The sequence below is a fragment of the Gallinula chloropus genome, assembly GCF_964237585.1.
Source record: "Gallinula chloropus genome assembly, chromosome: 7".
Lineage (NCBI taxonomy): Eukaryota > Metazoa > Chordata > Aves > Gruiformes > Rallidae > Gallinula > Gallinula chloropus.
In genome coordinates this window covers 10,544,565-10,562,677 of record NC_140092.1, presented here as the reverse complement: position 1 = coordinate 10,562,677, position 18,113 = coordinate 10,544,565, and positions in this window count along the sequence as shown.

Below are 18,113 nucleotides of genomic sequence, written 5' to 3'. Positions count from 1 at the left end.
GTGGCTCTCCATTGGTGGACCTCTTGAAAAAGCACTTTCTGTCTCAAATGTCTGCATTAAAACTGTGATTTTAGTCACATGAAACAAAGTGGAATATTGTCAGTGAATCCAAACATCTGATACAAAGAATCAGTTTCTACAGTACTTCAATGTTTGTCATGCTCTGTTCCTAATGTTTCACCTGTTTGCTGTGCTAACTGCAGGCAGAATTGTGCAGATAGTGGCAGATCAGTAACTATCCAAATACACAATCATTAAAAGGGTGTAGGGAGGTATTTTGAAGTATATTAGCTATCAGCTGATGTTGGGCTGTTTTTTAGAGATCAGTCATCATAGACTAGCCAAGGCTGGAAGGGACCTTGAAAGGTCTCATTTTGTGGAAGAGCGACTTGATGAGATTATCTAGCATGCTAGATCCAACTGAATCTCTAAAACCTCCAGCAGAAACCCCTGTATCAACTCAAAAATGAGAATTCTATTAAATCAGTGAGCCTCTGTCATGGTTTAACCCAGCCAGCAGCTAAAACAACCACACGACCCCAGTGGGAGGGGAAGAGAATTGAAAAAAAAAAAAAAAAGTAAAACTCATGGGTTGAGATAAAGGTAGTTTAATAGAACATAAAAGGAAGATAATAACACCAAAACCAAGAGCAACTATAATAACAAACAAACCAGCACAATTTCTCATCACCTGAAACTGATACTTGTCAAGACCCGAGCTGCCCTGTGTCCTCGCCCAGCCCTGCCAGCTATATACAGGTATAACATCATATGGGATGAAACATCCCTTTGGCCACCCTGGGTCAACTATTCTGGCTATATCCCCTCCCAGCTTCTTGGGCACCTCCCACCTTCTCATTGTGCAGCCAATATGAGAAGGTGAGAATCCTGGATTGTTTGGCAACATCAGTGTGTTATTAACATGGCTCTCATCCTAAATCCAAAACACAGCAGTATCCAGCTGCTAGGAAGAAAATTAACTCTATATCTGCTGAAACTAGGACAACCCCTCAGGCTAATTCATTCATGCTGATACAAATAAGGTAGTTTGCAGTTTACTGACCCTAAGGGCTCTGGAGCATTCCAGGACCTAAGATTATAGATGTCCATACTTTGGTTTAGGAAAGTGATTTTCTGATTCAGTTAGAAATCTATAGGCATTCCTGGACTGTAGCACAATTAAAGGAAGGTTAACTGGCCCAATAGATGGATACATTACATACTTCTTTACACTTACTATATCAAAGAAAATTAGAATTTCTTGCTGTTAGCATCACAAACAGACAGCTGACCTGCACATTTTTATGCTATTTTTATTCTATTTTCTGCAGTCTTTGTTCTTAAATTAGGTTAGCTCACTTTGTAAAAACCAAACCAAAACAAACCAAAACAAACAAAAAAGAGAAGTGTGTTCAGTGCAGAGAAATATGTTATTTAAGCCAGCACAGACTGAGTTAATGCCAGCACCAGGTGAAGCACAGTTCATCAGTGTTGGCATGGCATTGCATTAACTATATTGCTTTTTGGAACAAACATGTGCAAAGTGCTATATTCAAGGATATAAACATGAGAACTCCCTTTTACAGCTGCATAAGGGCTTCTATGCTTCTCTCTGTCATGCAGGTTTTTTGCTAACATAATGGAACACCCATCATCTAGATCTCTATCTGTAGCTTTGGTTAGTTTCTTTATATTCAGATAAACAAGGACTGTTCCATTCTAGATTTAACTCCTGTTTCTAGGGTATATTTTAGAATGATTTTATCTCTAGTGACTGTATTTTGCACTCTGTACAATAACAAAATGTTGTAATGTAAGTTTTCAATTTCCTCTCTCTATGCTTAGTTATTTTCAATAAATTCAATCAGGTGTTCAGAAAATGGTTTCCTTTAAGAGGAAGGAAAAGAGTTATTTAATAACTTCTTGAGTATCAGAAACTTCACATTCTCCAGTCTTCTGAATACGTCAGAGAATTTTTTCCAAAATTAGTAAATATTTTATAATTTGTTGTAATGAGAGATTTTTAAGCCATGCAACTTTTGCTTAATTTTTGAGTTGTTCTGTTAACTTGAAAGAAAGAAATAAGAAACAACATCCAGAATTCCTACTTGAACCTAATGTTACCAAATGGTAAACAGTTAGAAGCCTTACAAAAATGGCTCAGTTTTTTAAGAATAGACAGTGTGGCCAGTTAATTGCATAGCAACAGCCACCACGTCAGGTCTTTAAACATTTTTATTACAGATAAAAAGAAATAATAGACACAAGAAGGAAGAAAAGGATTGGAAGGGAAAAAGAGAGAAGTAGAGGGTAAGAGGAAGGAAGGAAGGAAGGAAGGAAGGAAGGAAGGAAGGAAGGAAGGAAGGAAGGAAGGAAGGAAGGAAGGAAGGAAGGAAGGAAGGAAGGAAGGAAGGAAGGAAGGAAGGAAGGAAGGAAGGAAGGAAGGAAGGAAGGAAGGAAGGAAGGAAGGAAGGAAGGAAGGAAGGAAGGAAGGAAGGAAGGAAGGAAGGAAACTGTAAAAAAGAAATACACACAATGAGAAAAGGACAGCAATAGCAAAACCAATCTTCTAGCAGTGCTAATTCTTGTTTACACCTTTGCTCTTGGAAAACCGAGCAACATGCATTGTCTTAGCAGTCACTTCAAGAGACAACATGCATGTAATAGTGTCAGGCTGTTAAATTCTTTCCCCCCATTCATTTCTGGATATAGAATCACAACAGATTGAGTGGTGGTGTGACCTTGTCTGCCTTGCAGTTGACAACTCAGCAGCTATCTTAATCCTTTTCTTCAACCCAATGGTATGTGTGTGTGTGGAGTGGGGGAATAGGATAGAAAAACTTGTGGGTCAAGTAAAACATAGGGATATTGCTTACCAAGTGCAATCATAGACTCAACTATGGCAAGATCCACCGGGGCGGAGAAAGGAGGAAAGAAAGGAAAATACTAGGAAACATAGCTCTGCTTTTCATCTGCTTCTGAAAACTTCAGAAAACTAATAAAGGTATCAGTTAGAAATTAAATTTGAAATTTATTTGAAAAATAACATGTTGTGTTGAACTATATTGCAGAAGAAAAGTCAAAGGGTTTTTCTACTACCTTAGGGCTAAGACTACCGTACATGCTAGGCACGCTGTCTCTGGCCACGTAAATGCTACTTACAAGAGCTGGAACTTACTGCTATGGCAAGCAGCATTGCAGATAAGACAAAGTGAAGGTGAAAAATCTCAGATCTCAGGAAGCCATTTAGCAAAGTGACAATTGTCACAGTTTAATTTAGCTCTTTAGCATTTTTTTCCTAAATAGACTATCTGGAAGCACTAATACATCAGTTTAGGCAGAGATGGGAAAGGCAGCTAAGATAACAGAATTGCTGCTGCTTTGTGTATTTGTTCTTTTCTCTTAAGGGGTGTAAAAGAAATTTATTCTGTTGCTGAATTAGACCTGCTTTCAAAATTATTCCTTTTTTGTTCCTTGTTTTTTGATTAACACAAGCTATTTTAGATACAAAATGAGGCACAGAAATAGAGGAAGTTTGTTCCTTCCCACACAGGTGACACAAACGTGGGATGGAGAAACTAGACATGACTATACTTTCATGTTGTTTCAACTTTATAAACATCTATTACTAAACAGTTTAGAAGAATTTTAGATCCCAAGTTAAATGGAATGAGAACAAAGAATAAGAGAAAGCCAAAAACTTTGGCATATGGGCAGCCTCCCATTCTCTGTCTTCACCCTCAGTGAGGACAAGTGGTAAGACTGCTGCAGGGTGGTTTAAAGACAAATTATTTGTGAACCTAGCTTTCCTCAGGGAATGTTTATTAAGAAAAGTTTGGCTCACACTGGGTCAATTATGCTTGGAAATATATAATTATGAAAAGTTAATGAAGTTGCAGTCTAATTAAACTATATTAAGATATCATCATATTTCTTTCTGCTGTGTCCAAATAAATAAGGTTTTGATAATAAAAAAATCTTCCCCTTACCTTTCTAGGAAATAACATTCATATTTTAATTATGTGTCTGGATAAAAGTTATTATATTCTCTAAGGAGGTATTTTGTTTCTCTGGATTTTTTCCATGACAAATTGTTTTGCTTCTGTCAAGTGAGTTCCACATCATCAACAATCCAATTGCAGTTATGTCCCTGCTTAGGATTTCTGTCACATTTGCTAACTTTAAGCCTACTGCAGTCCAACAAAACGTTGTCTCCTGCGTGTGCAGTCTGTGACCTATTACAGTGTTGTGCTTTAACCTGGCAGTCAGCTACAGAACCACACAGCCATTTGCTCACTCTCCCCCTTAGTGGGATGAAGGAGAGAATGAGAACAAAAAAGTTAAAACTCAGAGGTTGAGATACAGACAGTTTAACAGGACAGAGAAGGAGATAATAGTTAATAGTAGAAGTACAAAACAATCAATGCACAGTGCAATTGGTTATCACACAGTGACCACCAATGCCCAGCTAGCTCCTGAGCCATGGTCTCAGACCCTAGCAACTTTCATTTAAGCTAAGCATGATGTTATATATTTTGGAATATCTCTTTGACCAGTTAGGGTCTGTTGTCTTGGCTGTGTCTTCTCTCAACTTCATGTGAACCCCCAGCCTTCTCACTGGTGGGGCAATATGAGAAGCAGAGAAGTCCCACACTTAATGTTATCAACATTATTCTCTTCCTAAATCCAAACCACAGCACTATACCAGCTACTAGGGTGAGAATTAATTCTATCCCATCTGAAATCAGCATATACAGTCAATGGCATTTTATAAGCATACTTAGTGATGTTAAGAAAAATCCCAACATAGCAATCAAAAGTGCAAGAATTTATTTTCAAAATTTTAGATAAACACATACAAGTATGAAAAAAAGGATCCTGAAACTTTTAAATTACTTTGATTCTATCTTATATATCCTTAGAGTTCTGGGATCTCAGCAATAAAGTCATGACAAATCACTTGAGGTCAAATTCTGAGATCTATTTTGAGCATCTGTAAGTAACTCAAGATGTACAACATTTTAACTGAAAACAAAACTGGAGAATGTCAGTGTAAAATCTTTAAGCTGGATATTGTGTCATGATCTTCTAATTTACAAGTTAGAATGGTATAGTGATACCAAATTACTTCTACAGATTAAGAATATGTGAATAGATTCTAAAATTACCTTCATCAGTGGTCACATTCCAACATGTTTACTGTGTGAGAGAGAAGTCCTGCAGAAGTAACAGAAGGCGCATAGTGTAATTAAGGTTGCTTAAAAGAAAAAAAAAAAAAAGTTAAGGGTTTAGGGTGGTATGTGAATTTTACATATATATTTTTAGGCTTATAACAACTGCAGTGTGCTTTCTGTCAAAGATGTATTTCGCATTTCTACATACCCGACAGTATCAAATGATTTAAGTTTGGAACAGCATGTTTAGCAGGCAAAGAAATATATTTTGCTTTTAATAAGTAAGCAATAAAAATAATTCTAAGTATTTAATTCTTATAAATGCATTTATGTTTTAGAATCAAGTAAACTTTTTCTTAGTACAAGATCATTTACTGAAAAATAAGCAACCATGAGGCAATTTTGAGTTTTCTGGTTTTCTGGTTATAGGCTCCATGGAAAAAGAAAGGGCAGATGTGTACAGACACTGTGCATTTCTAGTCTGGCATTTTAGTGAAAATGAAAACTAAGCCAGTATAGGGCATGGGTATTTAGCATGTTTATTTCCAGAATTCTTTATACCTAAGTTTAATCTCTAACATATTTTTCCCCAGATCATTTTGTTAGTATACTTTGGTATCTAGACATTCCTTTTCAAAACAGGATTTAGCCAGACATTTCTTTAAATTTGGTTTAGATTTTTCCTTTTTAACCAATAAAACTTGTTCCACGGGATACAAAGATGGTGGTTCTTATGCATCTTGTAGGTTTAAAGTTGAGCAAGATAGTCAGACCATTGTTTGATTTATTTAAGAAAAGAAATTTAATTACCTTTTACCTAAAACATAAAAACAGAGGTTGTAAAGGATATTAATTGTTAATCGAGACATGTATAATGTGACAGTTGATCTTATTTTAACATAAGTCTACAAGCTACAATGGCAAATAATACCACGTTTAGCAGCTTTGCCTATGATTTGTTTTTGGAACAATGCTTGACAATTCCATTGGAGACAATAAAATAGTTGTTGGCACATTTTAATTACTATATAAAGGCACAGTCATTTCATGGAACTTCAGGGGGTAAAGAAGCCATCAATTACTGTGCTCAGCTTGAGTTTATTTAAACAAATGATTTTCTATTTCTGGGTACATAAACTATACACTTCCAGTCCTTTGTGATAATTACTTCCAGGAGCTTTTCATTTGGGTTATAAAATATCCTGGGCTAACCATATATATTAAAAATCAATGTTACAAAGGACAAGGTGATTATAGGCACCCTACAAGTGCTTTGGAAACAAACACACATTTGTAGAAATCTCTGTGCCACTATTCATTGAGCAGAGCAATATGTTTAACACTGAAGCCCTCAGGCTTTTTAAGCCTTTTGTAGCAGAACACAAACAATTTTGCCTCATGGGTCTTAAAGCTCCCCCTACTGATTCATCTCAGTTTCAATACAGTATAGTAGTAAATAAATATGTAAGCCAACTGTAGAAATGGTACAAATAGAAGATAAACACACCAGGAAGTAAATACAAGATGGCCTTATTCAAACTGACTTTATATTCTTTCTAAATTCAGGATACTCATTATGTATTAAGGTAGACACATATGTTACTCTCATGTATATAAAAATACGTTTTTCAGTTATGGCAGCACAAGGGTAAAAAAATTACCTGGTAGTAATCAGTGCACTGGTTGATATTTTCTAAGATACTTTAGGATCTGACTCTCTAGTTGAGATTAATATTAGTGGGTTAAAATGAATAAAGACCGTACAACTAATGCATGCCTATTCAGTGCCTGTGAAAGAGAATTTATGACATCTATTTGGGCCAAAAAATGCTTCATCTGGATATTGCAATACTTACTTTACAGTGATGAATATGTGCCTCATTGAAAGAAAGAACCTCTTGTGTTTTACAGAATGCTACTTTGATCTTAAGAGAGGTGATACTCTACACTTGACAACTACTCATGCATATCAAACATATAGGCCCTGGAAAATTCAAGGTTTGTGGAGAAAATACTTTCAACTAATTTGGATAAGTACATTATCATACAAATAATAATATTATGATCTAAATATAAAATGTACACAAAACTTCATGCTAATAGAATGACTCATGAAAAATCTTAATATTAATCAGAAGAACTTGAACTTATACCAAAATAAAGATGTGTAATTGTCACTAGAAGTAAGCTTAAAACCAATTAAACAATCAATATAACAACTAGTGCTTGACTGAATTATATCTCTATCTTTCCACTCAGCTCCCAGTTCAGAAATCCCAAAGGAAACTGATAGCAATGACAGGAATTTACAAATTGTACTTCCATGTTTTAAGGTTTATTTCCAGGACCTAGACATGGTGGTGGGAGAGAAAGGTGGCTAGAGATAGAAAGAGAAACTTGACTTCTCTCATGGGTCCCCCTCTGCTGTTTCTTTTCAGTTAATTTACTGCTATCTCCTTTTCTAGTGTCAGTCCTACTCTATTTGCTGCCTTTTTCAGACTCTTCTTATGTCTGTCCTCTCCTTATGTATTTTTTCTTCATAAAAAAAGCCCCACATCTGATTTAGTTTAAATTCTTCATTTTCTGTCTGTATTTACAAATAGAATTTGAAACTATTTGAGAATTCATATTCTTCATCCTGTCAAATTTTAAAGAGACAAACAGTCATGCAGACATTTTAACTGTTTGTTTTGTTCACTTTAAGGATTTTAGGGTCTTCAGATCCTTTTTATTTTTCAAATGATCTCAAAAATTATTGGCAACTATTCCAACTACGTTTACCTATATGTTAAAATAAGCAATATAAAAGGCTTACAAGGCTTAGCACCCCTCACAGTTCAGACCTCAAACTCTTAGGAGATGACTCTATCTTGACAGAATGATCCAATCAACAAGACTGATGACTAAATTTCTAGCTCACCTAAATCTGGTCAAAACTAGTAGAGGATCAAACTGTCAGTAAATGTTAGATCGGGTCCTTGGGTGGAAATTCTAGATTATAATTTTGTTTTTTCATTCTACATTAAGGAAAGATTATGACCTAATTCATAAAATCTCTCTAAGCAAGTACTTTATTTTGATCCCTGCCTACAAACTGCTTTGTGCCATATGCAGTATCCTTGTAGTAAATGATCAGTCACAGTAAGCACATTGTCAGCTTGGTGTAAATCAACAGAGGCTTATTAATGATAAAAATGTTTTATAATCAGTTTTTTTAATTATTTATGTTAGCAAATATACAAACTAATACAGAAGGTAAAATTCAGTAGAGGAGGTGCTTCCCACTGACAGATGCATGATGAGGATGTGCTTTCACAGCATCTTCAAACAAACCTAATCAGAGTTTCCATGGTCCTGCTTCAACACTTACTTGTTCCATTCACAAGGACTAACTGTTCCTCTCTTGTGGCAGCACGTCTCCACAAGTGCAGCAGGTTACTTCAGAGTAAGCTAGCTTGCCTGAAAACAGTCCTATAAAACAAAGCAGTTAGGTTTCAGCCAGAACAGCTAAACAAAACATCTCACAAAGTGTTTATACGAGTGCTACAGATAGCACTAGTAACTATGCTGGTGAAGGATGCAAAGGGTAGGATTGCTGCATGATAGGATTGCTAGATTGGCTGTGTTCAGGTACAATTGTGATTAAGCCAGTAGACACAGATTTGTTTTTAACCCATCTGGAGACAAATAGTCATAAATGACCCAATCAAGTATAAAAAGTGTATCAAGTATATGCATATAAAAAAAAATAGCCTTTTCCATTTCCACAGATACTAAGACAAATAAACTTCAGTGAAAAAGTGTCCATATCTTCTAGTAAAAAAGAAAGAATCAAGTTCAGTAGCATTTTAACTGTCTAGGTCCTCTGAAGTATATCAAAAGCAAATCAGTTACAAAATCTAGATGCTAAAATATGAGAGTGTTCACTTAAGATGTAACCTCAGAAACAAGGAACGCAGAAAGACAGAAACTGTGTCATGACAGTGCCACATATATAAAGGTGACCTGATAGACAGAATTAAAGGACTTTTGACAATTCTATTGTAATGCTACTTTACTTCTACTTTTTCTACTGCATCTTATACTAAAACAAACAAACAGATAACATAGCTGTTTCTATTGGATGATGTGAATGAACGCTTTTATTTAAACTGGAACATAAGCTGTCATGAGCTCAGGATGATTTTTTAAATGCAAACAAAGTTTTCCTGACTGAAGAGTCTAACAAATGCACACAGTGAGAGGCTGGGTACCTCAGCCAATGTCAGCTGTCAAAAAAAGGAATAAAGTGTTTTCCAGATAGAAACTGTCTGGACCATGTGAAGAGCTGCAGTCACAGAAGTCAGGCAATAAGGAATTTTGTTGCGGTAATCAGAAGTGACCAGGATGAATTTCTGGCATGTAACAAGAGAAACAGAAGTGTATTTAAACTCAGAGGGTACTTTGAGATTCCTTCAACACTTGGCTAATCTATTACACAGCTTTACTTTAAGTGTCAAAGTCACTATAGCAGTAGGTCTATTGCATAACTGTCCACATAAAATTTCTAGAATCTGAGGATTTGTTTTATGCGATGTATATCTGGCTTCTGGAGGACTGCAGAAAATATGTATTAGCTTCTTTTTTACAGAATTGTTTGAATATTAATGACATAAATCAAGCTTGATTTATCAGCTTTTTAGTACTGCATAGTAGCCTTTTTTAAAATAACATATCTTCTTTATATGCAGAGCACAATTTGTTAATAAATAACTCTTAAAGTTAGAAACTGAATAATTATTGAGTCAATCTTGAATTATAATTTTGTTTCTGTGTCACAAAAATAGTTCACCGTGACTGCAAGTATCTTACAGATTTTAGTCATCAACTGTAAAAATTATTTGATTATAAAAGGTAAAGAATACTGAAAAAAATTCTGGTTGTTCATTTAAATGAGAGATTATTTATAGTATTGTGTCATCCCAGTCTTGTATACTTTGGTATCACTTTAAAAACAGGAGAGAAACTTAGGGTTGGTGATATAAAATTGTGAACTCAAACTCCTAATTCTTTCCCCCTAGGCAACATTTTTCTTTTCTTTCTTCAGTATGTTTATTCTGAGAAGAAAAACAAACCAACCCATAATGTGCATTAACTACAAAATTATGTGAGGAAATTATTTTTTTTTTTTGTATATGCTACTTTTTTTTTTCCATTTTCTTCAGATAAACATATTCTAGAGGCATATATAAATAAAGAGATTTTCCTGTCTTCCACCATTTGCACAGAGTTAAAGCTAGGATGTGTTATGTCAGCCTAATGGTCCATAATATCTGGACATACACCTAAGGAGATTTTTAAAATCTGAAATGTCAGGTTACACTAGAGGAAGGGAAGGTATCTATTTCTATTTCCATTAAGAGTTAGTAATTAAGAACATACTACCTAATTCAGTAATGTCTTCCAAGCGCTCCCACTTAGAAGAATTAAATAGAGGAAAATCACTATCAGCTAACTGTGAAGTATAAAGATGTTGGAAGTAATAAGTCAGGCTTTTACAAAGGGTGCTGGGTTTAATCGGTTTTCACAGTTTTACAATCCCCATCCAAACTCCGAGTCTAGCCCTGCAGAAGTGCCATCTTATCAATATCCTTTACAAGCAATATTCTGACATTTTTGGAAAAAACCAAAAAAGTAAAGCCACACAAAAACCTCAAAATAAAACAAAAACCCACTACTTCCCCAATAAAAAAACAACCGAAAAAAATGACCCCAAAACAAAACAAAGAAACACACTTGTTCAGGCTTAAAATTGGGAATTAATTTAACATTAAGATGTAATCATATTGACTATAATGACATTAAAAATATTGAGTTGGAAATTGTGTATTGCTGTCGATGGTATTAAGTAATAGGGAAACAGTTGAGAGCCTTTCCAAGGAGCAGATGCACATCTCGTTTGTCACAAAACTGTCTCCGGTTTGAAGAGCTGCAAAAGAAATGCACTGGGGAAGGCACCTTGTAAACAAATGGAAGAAATATAAGGAAAGGGTTGGAGGTAGTGGGAGCAGGTATGAATATGTTATAGCAGTTACAGAAGGGGGTCAGAATTCTCTGCACATCTGAGTATCACATCTCCAAGTGAGATGTCAGTACGTGTCACAGACAGCTTCTCTGTATTATCCTAAGGGTAAACTCAATGCAATCCACACAAACAATTGCTAGTGTACATCTCCATCACCACACCTTACTAAGGGGCAAACCGTACTCCCAGGTGATCTTAGCCATCAGTCTTTGAAGTCAATACTAGCAGATTGTCCCAGTACAAAATTTTGCTCATGTATGTTTTAAACACTTTTAAAAATAATTTTTAATTGGGGTAGGAAGGGAAGCAACCAAGGTAATCTTTGCATTTATACTCTTCTTTCTGGGTTTCAGAGGTAGTTGTAATGAACTGCAAACATTACAGGTTGCTTTTCTGCTGAGAGAAGTCAAATGAAATGACCTTCTTCTCATCTGCTATTCTTTTCAGCTTTGAAGTTACTTCTTTTTGAAGAGATGATCCATTTATCAGTCATATCTACATGAAAGTAATAAATTTATCTTATAAAAACTTCAGTAATTTGCTTTAAGGTGCAGCGTGCAGACTATAGTCGCTTATAATTCTTTTGTTAAATAAATTAATGAAAACTCTAAAAGGTGAAAGGCTTATAGAATTTGACATAAGAATTGGACCCTAAAATGAAAAGGACTTCCCTTAGTCAAAAACAGGATGAGGGGAGACAATATTTTAAGCTGTGGTTTTTTTAATCAGTTTTGGTCACTGCTCTTTACTAGATTGACTCTAATTCATATCAAGTGCTTTTAGGGTGCCAAAAAATGGTAATAAAAGATCATTAAATGGAATTGCTAGGTTGGTGAAATCCAGAGCTACCAGGCAGAAAATCTGATGGAAATTGCTAGAGTAAAATTATTACCTTAAGGTTTAGGTAATAATTGCTTAACCAGTAAATATAACCAATAAATAATTGTTTTAACCAGCAGTTGGAGCCATATTTGCACATAAGCACATGTAAGCAAGTACATTATGTCACTGCAGGACTTCATAAAGGCCATCTATTCTTGAATATATACATACTGAGAATTAATGCAATCCACTAGTACGAATTATATGCTCTTCTTTCAGAAGAACTGTTGTTTAATATCTAATTCAAAATTAATAATGCAGCAGGAATGGATTAGTTATCTCTTGTGTCAAAATCCTTCTTAATAAGTAAGATATGTAGAGAGAAAAGAAGTGAAAAAAAGAAGAGTTTCAGTGACCAAATTACTCCTGTCCTCATCAATTCTAGAGAATAAAATTTTTATAAACTCCAGTAAATGATTGGTAAGGCCTCAAAGGGAAAATCTGTAGAGAAGTTCCTAAACCTGCATCATCAGCGTCATGTTACAGCAGATGAAGAGTGAAGGAAGAAATAAAGGGTTAGATCAAATAAATTCCAGTATACTTTTTGTCCCATTGGCACTAGAAACCCAGTAGAAATTTTTATTCCTCATTTACTTACATAGAATTGACTGCTCTCATTCAGTATTGTCTGCCTCTTATCAAAAAAAATTGCTCTGAAAGCAAACAAAATTTCCTCTGCAGTCATCATAATGAAGATTGAAATCAAGATGAAGTTGATCTAAAGAAAAAATATTATTCTCTTCTAAATAGCTGACATAGGCATCTATTTGACCTTGGAATTATTTCTGAATACACTTGGATTGCAGCAGTAAATAGATGAAGATTTTATATTTACAGTGATGACTTAGTTTGGAAATGTATTAAAGGTAAGGGTTACCCTGTTTCTGTGCATAAAAATAATACAATTCATTGTTACTATTATTGCTCTTAATACTTTATTTGTACCACAGTAAGAGATTTCATGCAATTATTTTTGCAGAATGTAGCTCTAAACCTGCATGAGATAATTTTTTCCGTTTGACAACTACCTGTAAACAAAAGTGGAAAACCCCTTACCTCACCACATCTGGATCAAGCCAAGATGTTTCAAAGATTCTTACAGACTTTTTAATACATACAGGGACACAAGAATGGCCAAATAAATAGGGAGCTCACTCAAAATGTGCTAAATCCAGTTTCAACTTAATGCTCAGTCTTATTTAGACCACTGTTATGATTTCAATGTTCTGTATACACACATATCTCACCGACAGGTCTATAAACTCCTGAGCTGTGATCTTCTCTGATACATAACAAAAATTTATGTCCCCATGGAATTATGACTCCCTTTCTTCACAACTGGCATGGCTAATTATTTTTAGAGACTATGACTAGGAAAAAGTATGAAAAAAGCCAAAACTTCAAACCAACATAATTTCTACTAGCTTGCATTATAAAAGAGGTAAAATAAAACACACTCATTACACCTAACTTTTTCTAGCTGGTACAGAATAAAGTTAAAGGGAAAGAGAGATAAGAAAGCAGGAAAGTGATTGCTAAAGATTATGGAAATCAGCAGCACTATCAAGCACAGAAGTCATGCATATTTGCCCAGTAACATACTTCTGAATGTCAGTGGTCTCCTGGATACCTGAGTGTGTTATATCTTTGATTTGTTGCTCAACGGACAGTTATTCACAGGTTTTTTTAGTTAATAGTTCATTAAAGTTTAAATATCCATGTGTACTTCAGATATACGGATGCTATAAAAACTGTATCAAAGAATGAAATATAGATTAAAGTAGTTTAATACTTCTATACACATTTCTTATGTCTCAAAGTGGTTGAGTACTTTGAATCATGTAAAATAATGCTGAAAGTGACAGTAAATCTTCAACATGGAGCTAAGCCTCGCTATGACAGGGATGCAGATTAATAATAATAATAATAAGTAACTGTGACAAATTACACAGAGAACTTCTACAATAATATCTTGCTAAATAGAGGAAACTGAAGCAGTTTCCTTCAAAACATAAAATTGAAAAATACAAAAGAACCCAACCAAAAAAAACACAACTCAAAAAAACTTTACTCTTAAAAGCTGAGAAAGATGGAAATAAGCAAGATAGCTCTTTAATTTTGGCTTACTGTTTTGGTACTGATAGTTACTGACCAAAGAAGCATGACAGTTTTTTTGGCTGGGTTGAACTGGTTGTTACGAACTAGATCACAGGACACCTTCATCTGCTTTACCATTTCTTTCAGTGGAAGTAACTACTTCCCTTGTTTGCAATATTGGTAATGCTATCAAGAATTTGCAGTATTCACTGACATCCATGACCACCTCCAGATCATCCCTGCTCATCAGAGACACAGATGACTGGATGGATTTTCAGTTTGCAAGACTATCAGCCTAGCATATGTTAATCAATGAAAGATAGCGAAAAGGAAGCTGAGAAGAGGTGAACACAAGGGGGGAATTTTAAGTATTTCAAAATATTTTGAAATAATCATAAAATAGTAATAAACCCCACAAAACAATCATAAAAAGCACTCTGATCATACAACAAGCTTCTAGACAGTATGCTTGCTAGTACTCAAAACCCATGTACAAATCAGTGAAGCACAAAAAAATCAAAAGAATGTAATTTTATAATATGACCATGCAGACACTCACATACACTCACATACATACACTCATTTGCACCTAGAAAAATTACTATTCCTACTAGTTAGGATTTCTGTGTTATTCTCTGAAATACATCCCTTATTCAAAACTTGCACTGTAAAAACAGTAAAACTTTTAAAAAAAAGGGTTTATTTTTTCTACAGTACTTAGATGTAAAGCTCATGCTTTACAAGGAAGTTAAAGCTTAAGACAAAGGACTTTAGTATATATAAATAAAACACTGAAATGAATAACTTCTAGGTACCTCACCTCTAGAGAAGGAATATTTCTTAGATACACAAAATGCTAGTTTTATTTTTTCAATATATATATGCTAGCATAACTAGTTTTAATTGATGCAGTATGCTGAGATGAAATCTTCATCTTGAGATTTAAATGTCTTTCGCCACTTAGGAACTCCACAGAATATATCCTTTTAAAGTTATTTAAAAAACCCAAAACAAAACAAAAACCTAACAACTCACACACAAAAACACCTCACAAAACCCAAACCAAACAACAAAAAAACCCCAACCACAACCTACTACCACCGAAAACAAGCACTTGGCATCATGGTGAATTAAGGAACCATCATATGAAGTATTGTACTTTACTTTGTGTCATTGACTGCTTTTATGACTTCTATTTCTGACACTACTTTGTCACCAGTAGCTTTATATAAAAATTTCTGGTTTCTCCAGACTCAAGTGTTCAACACAGGGCTGAGAAATTTAGCAAAAATACCATTTAAGGTAAGAACCGCAGTTAAGTTTTCAGATATAAAATCTGATTTGAAATTATTAGATTTTTGGATTTGTAATTAAAAGTCAATATCAAAGACAGAAAACAATGTATACTTGATTTCTCCCCGATGTTTAGAGAAGAAATTAGATTTTCCTTCAATTATGCTTTTAAAATAAAACAAATAAAACAAATAATCTGTATATTTTACAAAAGAAACTCAAAATAAATGGAACTTTTTCAGCTGTGTATGTCTAAGGCATTTAAGAAAATAAGTTTGTCGGCAATGTGTTTTATGTGGCAGAAGCTCTACATATGTACAAAACAACTGGACTGAATCAACCATTAGTCTGTGCATTTGCTGCTTTTTTGAAAAGTTTTGCCTGCCAGTGACTAGAATTCTTATTCTCTCCTCACCAGTGAGGAAAATTAGAGTCAAGTGGGAAGTAGTGAATGTGCCTAGGGAAAGCTGAAATTATGGCATTTTAGTGTCTTAAAATGGTACAATATAAATTTAAAGAGAGAGGAAAGACTGATTCTAAAAAAGTTTATCTTTAAGCTCTGGTTTCAAATCATTACATTATAGAATAAAGCAACATCCTTTCCATCTCCACCCCACCACCCACTCATTTGAATATCTCAGCAGGATCAATGGATAACTCTTCTGTACATAATTTTTAGATTTCAGACTCTTCTGACTAAGAAAATTCTTTGTCTGGATTGTTTGACAAAGAAGACATGTAGTATTTCTATAACTGGTTAGCATTTAAAATACAGAACAAATAACTCTGCAGAACGAGACCAACAGATGGGGCACTATATTTGGAAGTTATTTGCCTGCCTTCAAAACTTTTATGAGACCTATCCCCTGTCCCTATCCCCATGGCCCTGCTGGAGCATCTCAATGCTGTGTCTGACCCTGGTTCCCCTGATCCCCACCTGTGGGCTGACCTTAGTCTGTCCCTGTTCCCAGGGAAGTGCCTGAAGCTTGGGGTTGGGGCTAAACCCCAAGACTGCCCTGCTTCTGGCTGGGGTGGTGGTACCAGCACCGATTCCCAGTCCCTGCCCTGCCCAGCCTGGGGGAGCCCCCAACCTCAAAGTCCTCTGCCTCCAGGGAGCTGCTGACCCCTGCTGTCCCCTGCTACTCTGCATTAGCGAAGAAGTACTTGTGGATTTCTGATGGTCAAGAAAACAGCCTCATGCACATAAATCATTCTTGAGAATAATAGTTCATAAATCTTGCTAAATTTAGCTCTCAGCTAAACTTAGCTCTCATTTTTTTGGATAAGGTAAGAGAAATTAGGCTTTCTTTTTTAATATTCACTCATCAAGGGGTGGGTACATTTTAAAACTAATGCAGGAAATTCCAAGAACAAAAAAAAAAAGTTATCAGATTGATGAAGAGAAACAGGAGGAAACCTATGAGGTTAGAGAGGACTCACTGGTCTTTTCATTTAAAATGTCAAGTGTTTGCAGATACATAATACAGAGAATGGATCAAAGAAAGTGAAATAAATTTTAACATGCCTCAGTGGCTGTTTTTTAGCTACAAAGATTTTTGGCAAATTCTTTTTAGGTTTTGGGAAATATTTACTGTTTAAGCTGTACTATTTTAGCTCGATAATGTGTTTTGCATTGGTCACATGGTGGATAGATTTCATGCTGCTTTTCATCACTTTCTTCCATCCCATTTAAGCAATCCTAACTTCACACTTCGATCTAGAGAGACAGAGCTGGATGTGCATAAATGCTATTCTTCATTTTCTTTCCCTTTTTCCACATTGTTCAGTACTCTTAAAAGAGGATTAGTAAATCCCTGGCTATTTAGAATTTCTCAGATGTCACTATGCCTTATACCATTTCTCTCTTCAGCACAGCTATTTGACAATGTGAAAGGAGCACAGAATTTTCTGAAAAAATAATTGAGCATTTCTGATCATGTCTAGGATGAGCGATATTTCCGTGCTGTATTTTTAAATTTGGATCTTGAGTTAACTGAATGAGAGTAATTTGATTTACAGGAGTTTAAAAGCTGACTCATAAAGTTGCTTTTTCACAAGCTCTGTGAATCTATATTTAAATCTTAATTTCCAAAACCTGCTAAGTAGAATATATATATTTTTAGTGGAGTTTGTTTTTAATAGGAACCGTGACTCTGATAAAAAAAACCCAAAACAAAACTAAACCAACTATCTGACCCTAAATGCTCAGAATAGCAAATCATTTGCTGGAAATCAATGATTAAATCTAATATATACCATATTCACTTTTATCTACTTTTATGTAATAGATGCAATTTTTTTTTATTTATATGTCCTTGGCAGAATAGAAAATAATTAGAAAAAAATCCCCAAATATGTGAACAAACAAGCTAAAAAAAGAAATCTCAGACTTTGTGGTACATGTGCTGTCAACTGGAAGAAGTTCTAGGAATTAATATGTAGAAAAGACTGTATAGATAACAAAAGATACATGGAGGAGGTATCTGTACATGTGTAAATTTTTTGTGCCTTTGGATGTAATAGTGTACTTTTGTTGATATGACCAGTTTTAAAATAACCCTGATGAATACATAACATATTGGTATCTGATATAGCTTAGAGGT